At 46.3% G+C, this 15,291-nt stretch overlaps 4 non-coding genes and 1 pseudogene across 4 annotated transcripts; 2 read left to right on the forward strand and 3 right to left on the reverse strand.

Moving 5' to 3' along the window:
• Positions 1-4,254: 4,254 nt before the first annotated feature.
• TRNAR-ACG (transfer RNA arginine (anticodon ACG)) lies at positions 4,255-4,327 on the reverse strand. The gene has a single exon. It is a non-coding gene; the product is annotated as a tRNA-Arg (tRNA).
• A 2,121-nt stretch (positions 4,328-6,448) lies between these two features.
• TRNAR-ACG (transfer RNA arginine (anticodon ACG)) lies at positions 6,449-6,521 on the forward strand. The gene has a single exon. It is a non-coding gene; the product is annotated as a tRNA-Arg (tRNA).
• A 2,466-nt stretch (positions 6,522-8,987) lies between these two features.
• On the reverse strand, positions 8,988-9,714 carry LOC105491687 (large ribosomal subunit protein uL16-like; annotated as a pseudogene).
• On the reverse strand, positions 9,710-9,791 carry TRNAS-CGA (transfer RNA serine (anticodon CGA)). The gene has a single exon. It is a non-coding gene; the product is annotated as a tRNA-Ser (tRNA).
• A 4,408-nt stretch (positions 9,792-14,199) lies between these two features.
• On the forward strand, positions 14,200-14,272 carry TRNAV-CAC (transfer RNA valine (anticodon CAC)). Its single transcript has one exon. It is a non-coding gene; the product is annotated as a tRNA-Val (tRNA).
• Positions 14,273-15,291: the final 1,019 nt, after the last annotated feature.

Consider the following 15,291-nt stretch of genomic DNA (forward strand, 5'->3'; position numbering starts at 1 on the left):
TTCTTTCTGTTTTTGTGCTACGTTTTTGAAATATGCGTGAGCGGCTGTTGCGGACAGTGCTGCTCTAGAATACTCAGGGGAAAATAAAGTATTTTAACTTCAAATACAGTCTCTGTAGTTTTTCAGCAGAGTGGGATGGGGGCCCAATGTGCTTAACATATCGAAGGTCAAAGGCTTCTTTTCCTTAGTATAATATTTTCAATGTTCATTCATGTTGTAGCCTGTATTAGAATTTCATTTCTTTTTATAGTCGAGTAATACTTTTTTTTTTTTTTTTTTTTTTTTTTTTGAGACGGAGTTTCACTCTCATCGCCCAGGCTGGAATGCAGTGGGGCCATCTCGGCTCACTGCACCCTCCGCCTTCCAGGTTCAAATGATTCTCCTGCCTCAGTCTCCCAAGTAGCTGGGATTACAGGTGGCCACCACTACACCAGGCTAATTTTTGTATTGTTAGAAGAGACCAGGTTTCACCATGTTGGCCAGGTTGGTCTGGAACTCCTGACCTCAGGCGATCCACCTGCCTCGGCCTCCCAAAGTGCTGGTATTACAGGCGTGAGCCATCACACCCGGTCGAATAATACTCTTTATTTGAGTTTTTTTTTAGTTGTCTTTCCAGAGATCTCTTTCAGCCAACTTTTTTCTCAGTGCCAGTAAAAGACAGGAGATTAAGAGAATGCAATTTCAGAAGAGAACATTTTGTTTAAGGGGGAGACGTCTTTTTCAAAAAATTTATTTATTTGATTAGAGAAGAGGGTCTCATTCTGTTGTCCAAGCTGGCCTTCAGTTCCCGGCCTTAAGCGATCCTTCCGCCTCAGCCTCCTGAGTAGCTGGGTATAGTTACAGGGTCACACCACCACGCCCAGGTTGGTATTGTCTTTCTATGAAGCCACCACAGAACAGAACAAAACAATGCGACGAAACCTACAGTTTATTAAAAACGAAAACAAAAATAAAAATCTTGAAAGTAGAAGGGAATTACCTCGATTGGTTAAAGCCCAGCGATATAAGACTGTGAGTCTCACCCCTGGTAGACGCTCAATTTTTCGCCTTCTACCGTGGAAGTTCTCTGTTGGTGTTAGTTGCAAAAAGTGGACGATAAAAGAAAACGCACGAATACAGTGCTGCTTACAGTCTGCTCGGCATCACCCAGTTAAAAATTAATGGGCCTCATCAAAGAATCGACCCAGAATCACCGGAGGTAAGTCCCAGAAAACTGGGTATAATACTCCTTCTCAGGGATTCTCCAGCACGCTAAAGTTTGAGTAGCATTTTACCGAGCTCCGAATCCTTTGGACCGTCCCCCACACCCACCGCTTTTTTACCGGCTCACAGCCAAGAGAAAGTGGATCCAATGAGGTCTAGGCGCGTGGAGAGTTCGTTGAGTTCCCAGCACCCATCACATCGCACATTGTCCATCGTCGATACACTTCCGTAAGATAAATATTGAGAATACCACAAATTAAGGTGTCTTTTGCTTGTGCGTGTTCTCTTTCCTGCGACACCTTGATTTCCTTTGCAAGTTCCTCCACAATGCCCCAGGCGTCGGGGATCAAATTCAGAAACATCTGGAAAGGACAACCATCTGTTTTATCAGACACCGCCCCAAGAATGTCTCTTCCTTACACCCTCTCCCTCTTGTTGCATGTTTAACGTTTGTCTGTGATCCTTTTCAAATCTGGTTTCTTAGTGTCAGTCTGTAGCAGGGAGGCTCGCACGCTCTTCTTGGTGCGATCATGGGGCGGGACGGGGAGATCGAGGTTGAATCGCGTTCGCAGGCATGGGACAGGGCATTACCAAGATCGCCGAACTGAGGGCCTAAGGGAGACACAGATATCTATTCTTCACAGCCGCGCCTTTCTTGATGCAATATTTCTCCAGGCGATGTCCCTTCTTTTTCGTCCAGGACCTATGCTCAGGGACAAAGTTGTGCAGGAAAGGGTCTGAAGAGTGGAAATCTGCCCAAGGCGGGGGAAAATCAATGAAGAAATTGTCTGGGTAAGCATAGGCACAGAATAAGCAAACAAACAAAAAGATGCTTGGTTTAAAATAGTAAAAAAAGTGGTCGGGCGCGGCGGCTCACGCCTGTAATCTCAGCACTTTGGGAGGCCGAGGCGGACGAATCACCTGAGGTCAGGAGTTCGAGACCAGTGTGGCCAAATGGCGAAACCTCATCTCTACTAAATATATCCCCCCAACCAAAAAAAAAAAAAAAAAAAAAAAAAAAAAAAAAAAAAAAAAGCCGGGCGTGGAGGCATGCTCCTGTAATCCCAGCTACCCAGGAGGCTGAGGCAGGAGAATCGCTGGAACTCTGGAAGCAGAGGCTTCAGTGAGTCGACATCGCGCTACTGCACTCCAGCCTGGGCAACAGGGCAACACTCCGTCTCAAACAAAACAAAACAAAACACAAAACAAAACAACAACAACAAAAACCAAAACAAAAGTAAAAAAAAAAAAAAAAGAAAGAAAAATGTCGGTCGGTCGCGGTAGTTTACGCCTGTAATCCCGGCACTTTGGGAGGCTGAGGCGGGCAGATCACTTCAGTTCAGGAGTTCGAGACTCACCTGGCCAACATGGCGAAACCCCGTCTCTACTAAAAATTCTTTTTCCTTCCTTCCTTCCTTCCTTCCTTCCTTCCTTCCTTCCTTCCTTCCTTCCTTCCTTCCTTCCTTCCTTTTTTTTGGTTTTGTTTTGGCGGGTTTCGCTCTTGGGGGTCGAGCTGGAGTGCAGGGGTGCGATCTCGGCTCCCTGCAACCTCCGCCTCCCAGGTTCAAGCGATTCTCCCGCCTCAGCCTCCCGAGTAGCTGGAATTACCGGCGCCCACTACCAAGCTCGGCTAATTTTTGTATTTTTAATAGAGACGGAGTTTCACCATGTTGGCCAGGTCGGTCTCAAACTCCTGACCTCAAGTGATCCGCCCGCCTCGGCCTCCCAGAGTGCTGGGATTATAGGCGTGAGCCACCGCGCCCCTCCTAAAAACACAAAAATTAGCCAGGGCTGGCGGCGGGCACCTGTAGTCCCAGCTATTCCGGAGGCTGAGACATAAGAATGACCTAAACCTGGAGGCGGACGTTGCAGTGAGCCGAGATGGCGCCACTGCACTCCAGCCTGGGCGACAAAGGGAGATCCAGACTCAAAAGAAAAGAAGAAAAGTCGGTCGGTCAATACTTTTTTTTAATTTGGATTTTAAAAATTAAGATATAATTAACATAACATAAAATCCAACTTTTGAAAGTGTACAATTCACTATTTAGTGTATTCACAGACGTGTGCAAATATCACCATTATCTAATTTCAAACCATTCTCATCACCCCAAACTTTATACTCATTCCCCTTTCTCCAGCCCCTGGCAAATATTCACACTTTCTCTCTTTACATATTTGTCTATTCTGGAGATTTCCTATAAATGGAATCATACAATATGTAGCTTTTCGTGTTTGGCTTCTTTTCCTTAGCATAATATGTTCAAGGTTCATTCACTTTGTAGCACGTATTGTAACTTTATTTTTTTTAATTTTATTTATTTTGAGACAGTGTCTTGCTCTACAGCCCAGGCTGGAGTGCAGTGGCCCCATCTCGGCTAACTACAATCTCTGCCTGCCGGGTTCGAGCGATTCTCCTGCCTCAACCTTACGAGTAGCTGGGATTGCAGATGGCTACTTTTAGTATTTTTAGTAGAGCCATGTTTAGTACAGCCGTGTTGGCCAGTCTGGTCTCGAACTCCTGACCTCAGGTGATCCGCCTGCCTCGGCCTCTCAAAGTGCTAGGATTACAGACGTGAGCCACCACGCCTGACCTAGAACTTTATTTCTTTTTGTCGTCGAATGTTTGAATTTTTTGAGTTGTCTTTCCAGGGATCTCTTTGAGCTAACCCATTTCTCAGTATCAGTTGGGGGAAAAAAAGGGAGAGATTTTAAAAAATGCAATTTCCAGGCCGGACGCGGTGGGTCAAGCCTGTAGACCCAGCGCTTTGAGAGGCCAAGGCGGGCGAATTGCCTGAGCGCGGGAGTTTGCGACCAGCCTGGGCAACACGGTGAAACCCCCGTCTCTACTAAAATACAAAAAATTAGCTGAGCCTGGTGGCGTCCGCCTGTAGTACCAGCTATTTGGGAGGCTGAGGCAGGATAATTGCTTGAACCCGGGAGGCAGAGGTTGCAGAGTGCCGAGATGCAGCCACTGCGCTCCAGCCTGGGCGACAGAGCGATACTCCGTCTCAAAAAAAAAAAAAAAAAAAAAAAAAAGCCAAAATTAGCGCTCGAGCCAGCCAGGAGTCGAACCTAGAATCTTCTGATCCGTAGTCAGACGCGTTATCCATTGCGCCACTGGCCCGCGGTTGCGTCTGCGATTACTGGCCCATCAGTCTGCATCTGTCGATTATCGTTGATGTGTCGGCTGCTCTTGCTCCGTCCCCTTCCCCTTCCTCTTCCCCTTCCTCTTCCTCTTCCTCTTCCTCTTCCTCTTCCTCTTCCTCTAATCCCAGCTACTCGGGAGGCTGAGGCAGGAGAATCGCTTGAACCTGGGAGGCAGAGGTTGCGGTGAACTGAGATGGCGCCATTGCACTCCAGCCTGGACAACAAGAGCAAAACTCCATCTCAAAAAAAAAAATTAAAAAAAAAAAAGTTAAAACTCCCTAATTTTCATCTGAATAGAAAATCCCAGTATAAAGTCCTGATTTTCTTTTACTTAAATGTTCTGTCTTTCTTAGGTCTGTGTACTGAAAAGAGCTAGAAGCTTGACAAAACAGTTGTTAAAATAGATTGTGATCTCGATGACAGTTGATCAGAGAAATTGGGTCATTCTTGCCACACCCAACTAAATACAGTCAAAGAGCCTGGGGAGAAAGCACTCAGGACACACAATATTGCTCCAAAATGCCATTCTCTTCAAGCCTGGCAGCGAGACCCGCTGCTGTAACCTGAATCCAGTTCCATCCATGGCTGCCGAGACACCTGACAGTCCCCGAGGACACACTTCCCCGCCCCTGCTCCGTCCCCTTCCCCTTCCCCTTCCCCTTCCCCTTCCCCTTCCCCTTCCTCCTCCTCCTCCTCCTCCTCCTCCTCCTCCTCCTCCTCCTCCTCCTCCTCCTCCTCCTCCTCCTCCTCCTCCTCCTCCTCCTCCTCCTCCTCCTCCTCCTCCTCCTCCTCCTCCTCCTCCTCCTCCTCCTCCTCCTCTTCTTCTTCTTCTTCTTCTTCTTCTTCTTCTTCTTCTTCTTCTTCTTCTTCTTCTTCTTCTTCTTCTTCTTCTTCTTCTTCTTCTTCTTCTTCTTTTTTTTTTTTATAAGACGGAGACGCGTTCTCTCGCCCAGGCTGGGGTGCAGTGCCGCGATCTTGGCTCACTGCAACCCCCGCCTCCCGGGTTCAAGCGATTCTCCTGCCTCAGTCTGTTGAGTAGTTGGGATTACAGGCGCGCGCGACCACTCCCGGTTAATTTTTGTATATTTAGTAGAGATGGGGTTTCACCATATTGGCCAGGCTGGTCTCCAGCTCCAGACCTCGGGTGATCCGCCCGCCTCGGCCTCCCAAAGTGAGGGAATCACAAGCGTGAGCCACCTCCCCCTTGTGTCTATTGTACTTGTGAAAGCTTCATTAATTTATGCAGTCGGTTCATCTGCTCATTCATTAAATAATTTCATTTTTTAAAAACATACTTGTGTTGAATACCGATGCTTCGTGTGGAACAGTAGTCAGAGATGCAAATACTTTTAAATTTTGAGATAATGAAAAAGAAAATGGAATACTTTACTGAGTTATACATCGTATGTTTTCCATTTCATTCTCCAAAGAACCATAACAAAAGAAACACAACCAAAGAATCGTTACAGAGGAAATAATTTCATACTTTATGCAACAGAAAAGACATTAAGAAACATCTCCCAGGCCGAGTGCCGTGGCTTACACCTGTAATCCCAACACTTTGGGAGGCAGAGGCAGGTTGATCACTTGAGGTCAGGAGTTCGACACCAGCCTGGCCAACATGGTGAAACCCTGTCTCTACTAAAAACACAAAAAATTAACCTGGCGTGGTGGCGCGCGCCTGTGATCCCAGCTCCTCGAGAGGCTGAGGCAGGAGAATCGCTTGAACCGGGGAGGCGGAGATTGCAGTGAGCCGAGATCGTGCCACTGCACTCCAGCCTAAGTGACAGAAGGAGACTCCGTCTCTAAAGAAAAAAAAAAAAAAAACCGAAAAGAAAAGAAAAGAAAGAAGCAGGCACATCAATTAAAAAAATGTGAACGACAGTAACTCTATTACGTACATGATGTTCCAAAGCAGAAAATTTCTTTATAAATATAACTATCTGAAGGGAGTGAAACTTGTTTAAATTGACCACAAAGAAAATCGCACTTTGCCAGAATCCGCAGTCTTGTTCAATGTGTGCCTGGTTGTATTGCAAATCAACTCTTTTCTTAGGGATCCTAATGAAGAATAGATAATCAACAGGCTTCTGTCGACGGGCCAGTGGCGCAATGGATAACGCGTCTGACTACGGATCAGAAGATTCTAGGTTCGACTCCTGGCTGGCTCGGAAACTGCTTTTCTTCCCCCTGCCAGACGAAGTTTAGGTCTGTCTCCCAGGCTGTGTAGTGCAATGGCGCAATTTCGGCTCACTGCAACTTCCGCCTCCAGGGTTCAAGCAATTCTCTTGCCTCAGCCTCCCGAGTAGCTGGGATTACCGGCGCCTTCCACCACGCTCGGATAATTTTTGTATTTTAAGTAGAGACGGGGTTTCACCATTTTGGCCAGCCTGGTCTCGAATTCCTGGCCTCAGGTGATCTGCCTGCCTCGGCTTCCCAAGTGCTGGGATTATAGGCGTGAGCCACCGCGCCCGGCCTTTGTTTTTTTTTTTTTTTTGTTTTTTTGAAATGGAGTTTCGCTCTTGATGACCAGGCTGGAGTGCAATGGGGTGATCTCGGCTCACCACAACCTCCGTCTCCCGGGTCTCCGTTTTCTAATTAAAGACAGAAACAGGGCCGGGCGTGGTGGCTCACGCCTGTAATCCCAGCACTTGGGGAGGTCGAGGCAAGTGTATCACGAGGTTAGGAGATCGAGACCATCCTGGCTAACACGGTAAAACCCCGTCTCTACTAAAAAATACAAAAAATTAGCCCAGCGTGGTGGCGGGCGCCTGTAGTCCCAGATACTTGGGAGACTGAGGCAGGAGAATGGCGTGAACCCGGGAGACTGAGTTTGCAGTGAGCCGAGATCACGCCACTGCACTCCAGCCTGGGCGACAGAGCAAGACTCCGTCTCAAAAAAAGACAGAAACAGGTTCTTAAAGTCCTTTGGAAGAAAATTGATTTGATTTGGCTCTTCACCTTGCACCGTACTGCTGCACAGCACAATCCTAAACTTTAAGTTTGGTTTAACGTTAAGCATCAAACTGAAATTTGAGAGACCTTAAGTCTCTTCGGAAATTGCTTTTTTTTTTTTTTTTCTTGAGACACACTCTGGCACTGTCTCCCAGGCTGGAGTGCAGTGGCGCCATCTCAGCTCACTGCAACCTCCACCTCCCGGGTTCAAGTGATTCTTCCACCTCAGCCTCCCCAGTAGCTGGGATTACAGGCGCGGGCCACCATTCCTGGCTAATTTTTGTATTTTTAGCAGAAACGGGGTTTCACCATGTTGGCCAGGCAGGTTTCGAACTTCTGGCCTCAGTTGATCCGCCTGCCTCGGCCTCCCAAAGTGCTGGGATAATAAGCGTGAGCCAGCGCCCCATTGTGTCTATTGCACTTGTGAAAGTTTCATTAATTTATGCAGTCGGTTCATCTGTTCATTCATTAAATAATTTCATTTTTTAAAAACATACTTGTGTTGGATACTGATGGTTCGTGTGGAACAGTAGTCAGAGACCCAAATACTTTTAAATTTTGAGATAATGAAAAAGAAAATGGAATAAAATACATTCTTGGGGTATACATCATATGTTTTCCATCTCATTCTCCAAAGAATCATAACAAAAGAACCATAATCACAAAACCATTACGGAGGAAATAATTTCAGACTCTATGCAACAGAAAAAATTTTAAGAAACATCTCCCAGGCTGGGCGAGGTGGCTCACGCCTGTAATCCCAGCACTCTGGAAGGCCGAGGCGGGAGGATCACCTGAGGTCAGGAGTTCGACACCAGCCTGGCCAACATGGTGAAGCCACGTCTCTACTAAAATCACAAAAAAAAAAAATTAGCCGGGCGTAGTGGCACATGCCTGTAATCCAGCTCGGGAGGCTGACCCAGGAGAATCGCTTGAACCCGGGAGGCGGAGTTTGCAGTGAGCCTAGATAGCGCCGTTGCTCTCCAACCTGGGCAACAAGAGTGATACTCCGTCTCAAAAAAAAAAAAAAAAAAAGAAAGAAAAACAAAGAAAAGAAAAAAGAAAGAAAAGAAACATCCCCCTTCCCCAAATTAGGTAAAATTGATATATCAATTCAATAAAGGTAAACATTTTGACTGGGCACAGTGGCTCACGCCTGTAATCCCAGCATTTTGGGAGGCCTAGGCGGGAGGATCGCTTAAGCCCAGGATTTCGAGAACAGCCTGGGCAACACAGCGAGACACGGTGCTGCCCCCCCGCCCTGCCCGTCTCAAAAGAAAAAAAAAAAAGAGGTAAACATTTTAAGAACAAAATTCATTAACAACCTAGAAACTTGGAGTTAATATAATTACGAAGTTAAATTATAAGTCATCATTAAATGGCTAAATATTATTTAAGGACTCAATGTAGGCGAAATAGGCACGTGAAAATGCAAAAGTATTTATAAACGGGGGTGGGTGGTCCTCTCCTCTGAAAGTGAGAAGCTCGGCAGTTTTGGGCCCCACTGCAGCCACAGTGCACGGCGCCTTTATGCCGACTCCCTCCTTGTAGCCTTGGCCAAGTTGTGTATCCTCCTTTTGTCTCAATTTCCTCATTTCTACTCACTGCTTTTTTTGTTTGTTTTGTTTTGTTTTTTTGGACAGGAAGTAGGATTTATGGTATGAAGAGGAGGCAGCACAGTGGAAGCCCTCATGAGTGCAAGGCGCACCCTTGTCCAGAGGGCCAAGATCCGGATGTAATTGACCCCACAACCATCTGGGATGAGCCGCTTCTCAGCCACCATGTCTTCAAATTCATTCGCATTGAACTTGGTGAAACCCCCCCTTCTTTGAAATGTGGACCTTCTGGCGGCCAGGGAACTTGAACTTCGCCCTGCTTAGGGCCTCAATCACATGCTCCTTGTTCTGCAGCTTGGTGCGGATGGACATGATAACTTGGCCAATGCGAATCCTGGCCACAGTGCCCTGCGGCCTTTCCAAAGGCACCTCCCATATCTGTTTGGAGCCTGTCAGTCCCAGCACAGGACAACATCTTGTTGATGCAGATGACGTGGAAGGGGTGCAGCCGCCCTCGGATATGAAAGTCATTTTTGCCACAACTTTTTGCTATGTACTTACTGACACAAATTTGGGCAGCCACTAGGGCTTCAGAGGAGAGCTGCTCATATTCATCTGACACCATGTGGCCACAGAGCGGAAACTCATCCCACTTTTGCTTGCTTCCGCCCCAGATCAAAGATGCGAATCTTGGCCTCAGGGGCACCTCAGCAAAAGCAAGACTTTGGGGAAGGCTTGTTTTTACAATACCGGTAACAACCGGCGAGACGGCGGCCCATGGCGACACCAGAAAGACTGAGAGTCACAGCGATTTGTGATTCAGGAAGAAAAAAAAGAAACAACAGAAGCGCTGTGAGCAGGATTTGAACCTGCGTGGGGAAACCCCATTGGATTTCGAGTCCAACACCTTAACCACTCGGCCATCACAGCCCTCTAAGGGCCTACTTATGCGTCAAAAACACAAATGCATAGGGCCCTGAGCGCTGTAATTTTCACTGCTAGCCTGTCTTGTTTATTTGTATGTGGGGCTGTGGGGCTGCAACTGTTTACTTTCAAGTGATGTCTGCATATTGTACAGAACATCTATATGCCATTCTTGAGTTTTTTCTTCTTCAGTCAACTGGTCATTTAGAACTCTTATGAGGCCATAGATGTAGATGCGCGTGTGCACACACACACACACACACACACACACACACAAAGAAAAGGCAATGTAGCAAGGGTAGATGCCATGACCATCTGTGCCACTTCCTCATGCAACCTGTTTGTGCCTTTAGGACCTGCTCAAGCTTTATCTAATACATCCCATTTCCATTTGATAATGAAATGCTGCTGTGCATGTCTAAATTTATGTCTTGGTAACACACACTATCCAGTTCAAGATCTGCATCTGATCTGAGGCCATATGGTAATGTGGTGGCATGTGGCCAAACATTCAAACTGTACTAAGAACTTGGTAGCAAACTAAAAGCTATTTGTCGAAAGAAGAGTAGTTATCCACAGAGGATGGCATAACTTTGCTCTGAAATTCTGAAGTTCTGTGCTGTGATTCACCTGTAGAAATTTGCCAAAGCCTCCAGATAACATCCCTCTTCTTCGACACTAAGCAAGATCAACTCTTCTGGTTCTTATGGTCCCAGTGGCAGAGTCGCATGAGCTGCAACGTGGTCCTGTAGCAGAACGTTCTAGGGCCCCCACTCAAAACTGGGATAACTCAAAACGGATATTTTCAGGTTACTTGATAAATCGTTTGGTGTAGTGTGTCCAAATGTTGCCTCCCAAATCCAAAGAGTTCTACTCAGTATTGTACCACTTTCTTTTTTTTTATTTTTTAATTTTAATTTTAATTTTAATTTTTTTTTTTGAGACGGAGTCTCGCTCTGTCGCCCAGGCTCACTACAAGCTTCGCCTCCCGGGTTCATGCCATTCTCCTGCCTCAGCCTCCCGAGTAGCTGGGACTACAGGCGCTCGCCACCATGCCCAGCTAATTTTTTTGTATTTTTTTTTAGTAGAGACAGGGTTTCACTGTGTTAGCCAGGATGGTCTCTATCTCCTGACCTCGTGATCCGCCCGCCTTGGCCTCCCAAAGTGTTGGGATTGCAGGCGTGAGCCACCGCGCCCGCACCGCGCCCGGCCACCACTTTCTTTTTTTTTTTTTTTTCTGAGACGGAGTCTCGCTCTGTCTCCCGGGCTGGAGTGCAGTGGCGCAATCTCGGCTCACTGCAAGCTCCGCCTCCCGGGTTCACGCCATTCTCCTGCCTCAGCCTCCGGAGTAGCTGGGACTACAGGCGCCCGCCACCGCGCCCGGCTAATTTTTGTATTTTTAGTAGAGACGGGGTTTCACCGTGTTGACCAGGATGGTCTCGATCTCCTGACCTCATGATCCTCCCACCTCGGCCTCCCAAAGTGCTGGGATTACAGGCGTGAGCCACAGCGCCCGGCCCACTTTCTTAATAAGGAAAGGTATCAGATGCACCAACTCATAATGCTTCAGACAACTGGACCCCTAGAAATTTCACTGAGGTAGTAAGGCTCTGATTTTTTGTGAGGTTTATTTCCCACCGTCTGGCATACAAATGTCTTACCAATGTTATAGAGTAGTTGCTACCTTCTTGTCACTAAAAATAAAATTAATGTAAGAGACCAGTATGGTGTTCTATAGAACGGTAAGGTGATAAAGGTCCCTGTGGACTAGTTGGTGACATGGGGTTAGACACTCCATATACCCCCAAGATAGTGAGACAGTCAGGTGGGAGGGGGTTCCTGGATTCCAAACAGCCTGCCCACTGAGGTGGAGCCTCAGAAAGTTCATGACGTTTACAGCTGGGAGGAGCCTGACCCCTCCTCTTCCTATGTGGAACCTGGGATTCCAGCTGCTGGGCGGGAAGTGGAAACGCTCTAGTGGAGGGACTCTGGCCTTGCGAGAGTCCCTGTTTCCCCGCTTTTCCCTTTTCACCCAATAAAACCCTGTCTTACTCACTAATTTTCATGGCCGTGGAAGAAAGAACCCCACCTTTAGCTGAACTAAGGAAAAGTCCTGCAACAGTAGGGCAGATAAGGTGTACTGCTGGCCTTGCCAGCTAAAAGACCACTGCTTCTGATGGTCTTAATGTTTAAGTATAAAGAAAAAAGATCTAACCATATCAATAACAGCATAGCAGGTACCAGGAGATGTGTTAATATTTCTACTAATGAAACTAAGGGAGGAGACCACTACTACTCCTGCTGCCCTCCTCCCCCCACCTTGCCTAGTTCAAAGACAGGAGAAAAGAGAGAAAGAAACAAAAGTAAGATAAATAGCCAGACAACCTTGGCACTACCACCCGGCCCTAGGAGTTAAACGAAGTAATAATAATAATATCAACCCCTGGCCTAAACTACTTGTGTATCTGTAAATTCCAGACACTGTATGAAAAAAGCATTGTAAAACTTTTTGTTCTGTTAGCTGATGCAGGTAGCCCCCAGTCATGTTTCCCATGCTTGCTTGATTTATCATGACCCTTTCATGTGGACCCCTTAAAGTTGTAAGCCTTTAAAAAGGCCGAGTATTTCTTTCTCGGGGAGCTCGGCTCTTAAGACGCGAGTCTGCCGACGCTCCCGGCCGAATAAAAAACCTCTTCCTTCTTTAATCCAGTGTCTGAGGAGTTTTGTCTGCAGCTCATCCTGCTACAAAACCACATCTGGAATAGCAGATTCAATTGGAATATTTACCTGGCCAAATTTTCAATAACTCACTGTCATTCTCCATAATCCTTTTGTCTTCTGCAGTTGAATAATGAGTGGAATAGAGATATGGTAAAAGTCACCACTCCTGCATATTTCAAGTCCTTGATGGTGCCATCCTTTCTGCAGTCCCTCCAGGAGTACAATATTGCTTTTGGTTTATAATTGTCATAGGTAGAGGAATTTCCAGTGGCTTCCACTTGGCCATTTATATCATAATAGCCTGCAATCTATCACTCATGGAAACAATATAAATATTCTGTCTGGAATTGGGAAAATAACTACAGAGTAGGTTCAGGGATCTGCTGTTCCTATGGTGAAATGGGCCAGAGGCAAAATTTCATTGATTGTCTGACCTCTCTGAGTCCCTAATTTGCCAGGTGGACAATAGTGATGCTTAGTATCTCCAGGAATTAATGTCTGTTCAGGATCTTTGTTTAGTAATTCCTGATATGTCTGCCTATTTCCCCTTTCCCAATGCACAGTCACTCTGGTAAATGGACGCAGGACCCTTTAGAGAAGGGAGGAAGAATAACAGTATAAATTTGTACTAAGCTACGAGTATACTTTCTCAAGGGAAGCTGGCCTTCTCCTCAGTCAAAGCTGGCTCATATCTGGGAATTGGTTGGGAGGCCATGATTCTCTGTTTTGCTGATTCAGGTCAGACTTCTATCTACTAGACTTTTCTGCTTATATAGATCAAGTAAGATATTAAGAAGTTGCACATTTATTTTAATTCTAGGGACATTATATAGTATCCTCATCAGTGTCAAAGATCTCTGAGTCAGACTATTCTGATTACTGCTTTTATTCGTTATAGTAAACACACCTGTATTTGTAAACTTGAGCTGCCATAAGATACCACAGACTGGGTGGATTGAACAAAAATTATTTTCTCACAGTTCTGAGGCTAGAAGTCCAAGATGACTTAAAATATTTTGCCTTAATATAATGTGTCCAATACAATTTTGCTAGAAAGAGCATGAGATTCAAAAGTTAGATGAACTATAATCTTGTTTTGATTCTTGTCTGCAATGGGTATATCTTTGGGCAATAAGACAATAGAAAAAATATATCATCATGATCTTATAAGGAAGACATTACTAGATTCTGATTTCCTTGGGGGCAAAGACTGTATCTCTTTGCATTTGCATTCTGTGGCAGAGTTGGTGGTGTTCTCTACATGTTTCATCTACTTCCCAATATTTCCCAGAAGCCATGACTACTTCTAGTTAATTGACTGCAAACAAAATGCTGACAGCAGCTGTGGCAGAAAGTGCTGATGGCCTCCAATCATCTCCTGGTCTCAGGTCGTTCATGGTTTTCCCAAAAGTCACCAAGATATGACTATCCGGGTGGGTTGTGCAGATAAAGTAACGTGCATAGACAGCATAGGGAGGTCTTGAAATAAAATTCTCTAGCATTCTGTTCTAGCTTTCCATGTTTGAAATTTGTGCAGGAATTGGAGTCCTGGGGAAGCTTGGTTATGAATTGCTTTTGTTTTCGAAAACAGTAAAAGGAGAGAACTGCACCACAACGATCATTTTCTAGACACACATACAAGGAACAGGCCAGGCCCTGCAGGGCTTTGCAGGGTAGAACCGTCGTAGAGGTTGTTTCCGTAGTGTAGTGGTTATCACGTTCGCCTCACACGTGAAAGGTCCCCGGTTCGAAACCAGGCGGAAACATTCTTCGCTCGTTTGGTATCAAAGATTTTCTACTCCAAAATATATGTATGTACACTTTGAAAACAGGAGGTGTCCGTGAGAAGCCCTTGTGGCCGAATGGTTTCGCCTCTGTAAAACAACTTTCCCTCTCTCTCACTTCTGCGGGCCTTCCCCTTGGTCTAAAAGGGGTCATTGGAAGAGTGTCACAGAAAGGAGCGGGGTTGTTACTTACTTTTGGAACCTGGATTTCTAACAACAGCTCCGCCTTTAAGCGAAGTGGCGACTACCCGGGCAGTGACATTAGCCCTAGCCCGCCATCCGGCAATTTATCTCTTGCTAGATAAATATTTTCTTTTTCCTTTTTTTTTTTTTTGAGACGGAGTCTCGCTCTGTCTCCCAGGCTGGAGTGCAGTGGCCGGATCTCAGCTCACTGCAAGCTCCGCCTCCCGGGTTTACGCCATTCTCCTGCCTCAGCCTCCCGAGTAGCTGGGACTACAGGCGCCCGCCACCTCGCCCGGCTAGGGGTTTTTTTTTGTATTTTTTAGTAGAGACGGGATTTCACCGTGTTAGCCAGGATAGTCTCAATCTCCTGACCTTGTGATCCGCCCGTCTCGGCCTCCCAAAGTGCTGGGATTACAGGCTTAAGCCACCGCTCCCGGCCCTAGATATTTTCAACCAATATCTGCTTACCGCCTGCATGGTGAGAGGGGAAGGTTGCAGTGGGCGAGAGAGTCCTGGAGGATAATGCAAAGCACCTGTCCTTAAGAACTGACAAGGACCTCGGGCAGGTAACAAGAAGTCTGTTTAGCCGGAATCCCCCTTATCCCTGATGCTTCCTCTTAGCCCAGAACGCAGGTGGCAGCGGGCTGCGATCTGAGGCTCTTCGCTTAACGACACTTACTAAATCATGGTAAGAGAGACTTTATTCAGGACCATCATGGTAGGTAATAGGGTCCACAAAGGAGTCTTGCAGTAGAGAAGAGATTGGGCTCAACTCTGAATACTACATGGACAAGTGGGAATTTATAGCCAAGGATCAG

The sequence above is a fragment of the Macaca nemestrina genome, chromosome 5 (genome assembly GCF_043159975.1).
Source record: "Macaca nemestrina isolate mMacNem1 chromosome 5, mMacNem.hap1, whole genome shotgun sequence".
NCBI lineage: Eukaryota > Metazoa > Chordata > Mammalia > Primates > Cercopithecidae > Macaca > Macaca nemestrina.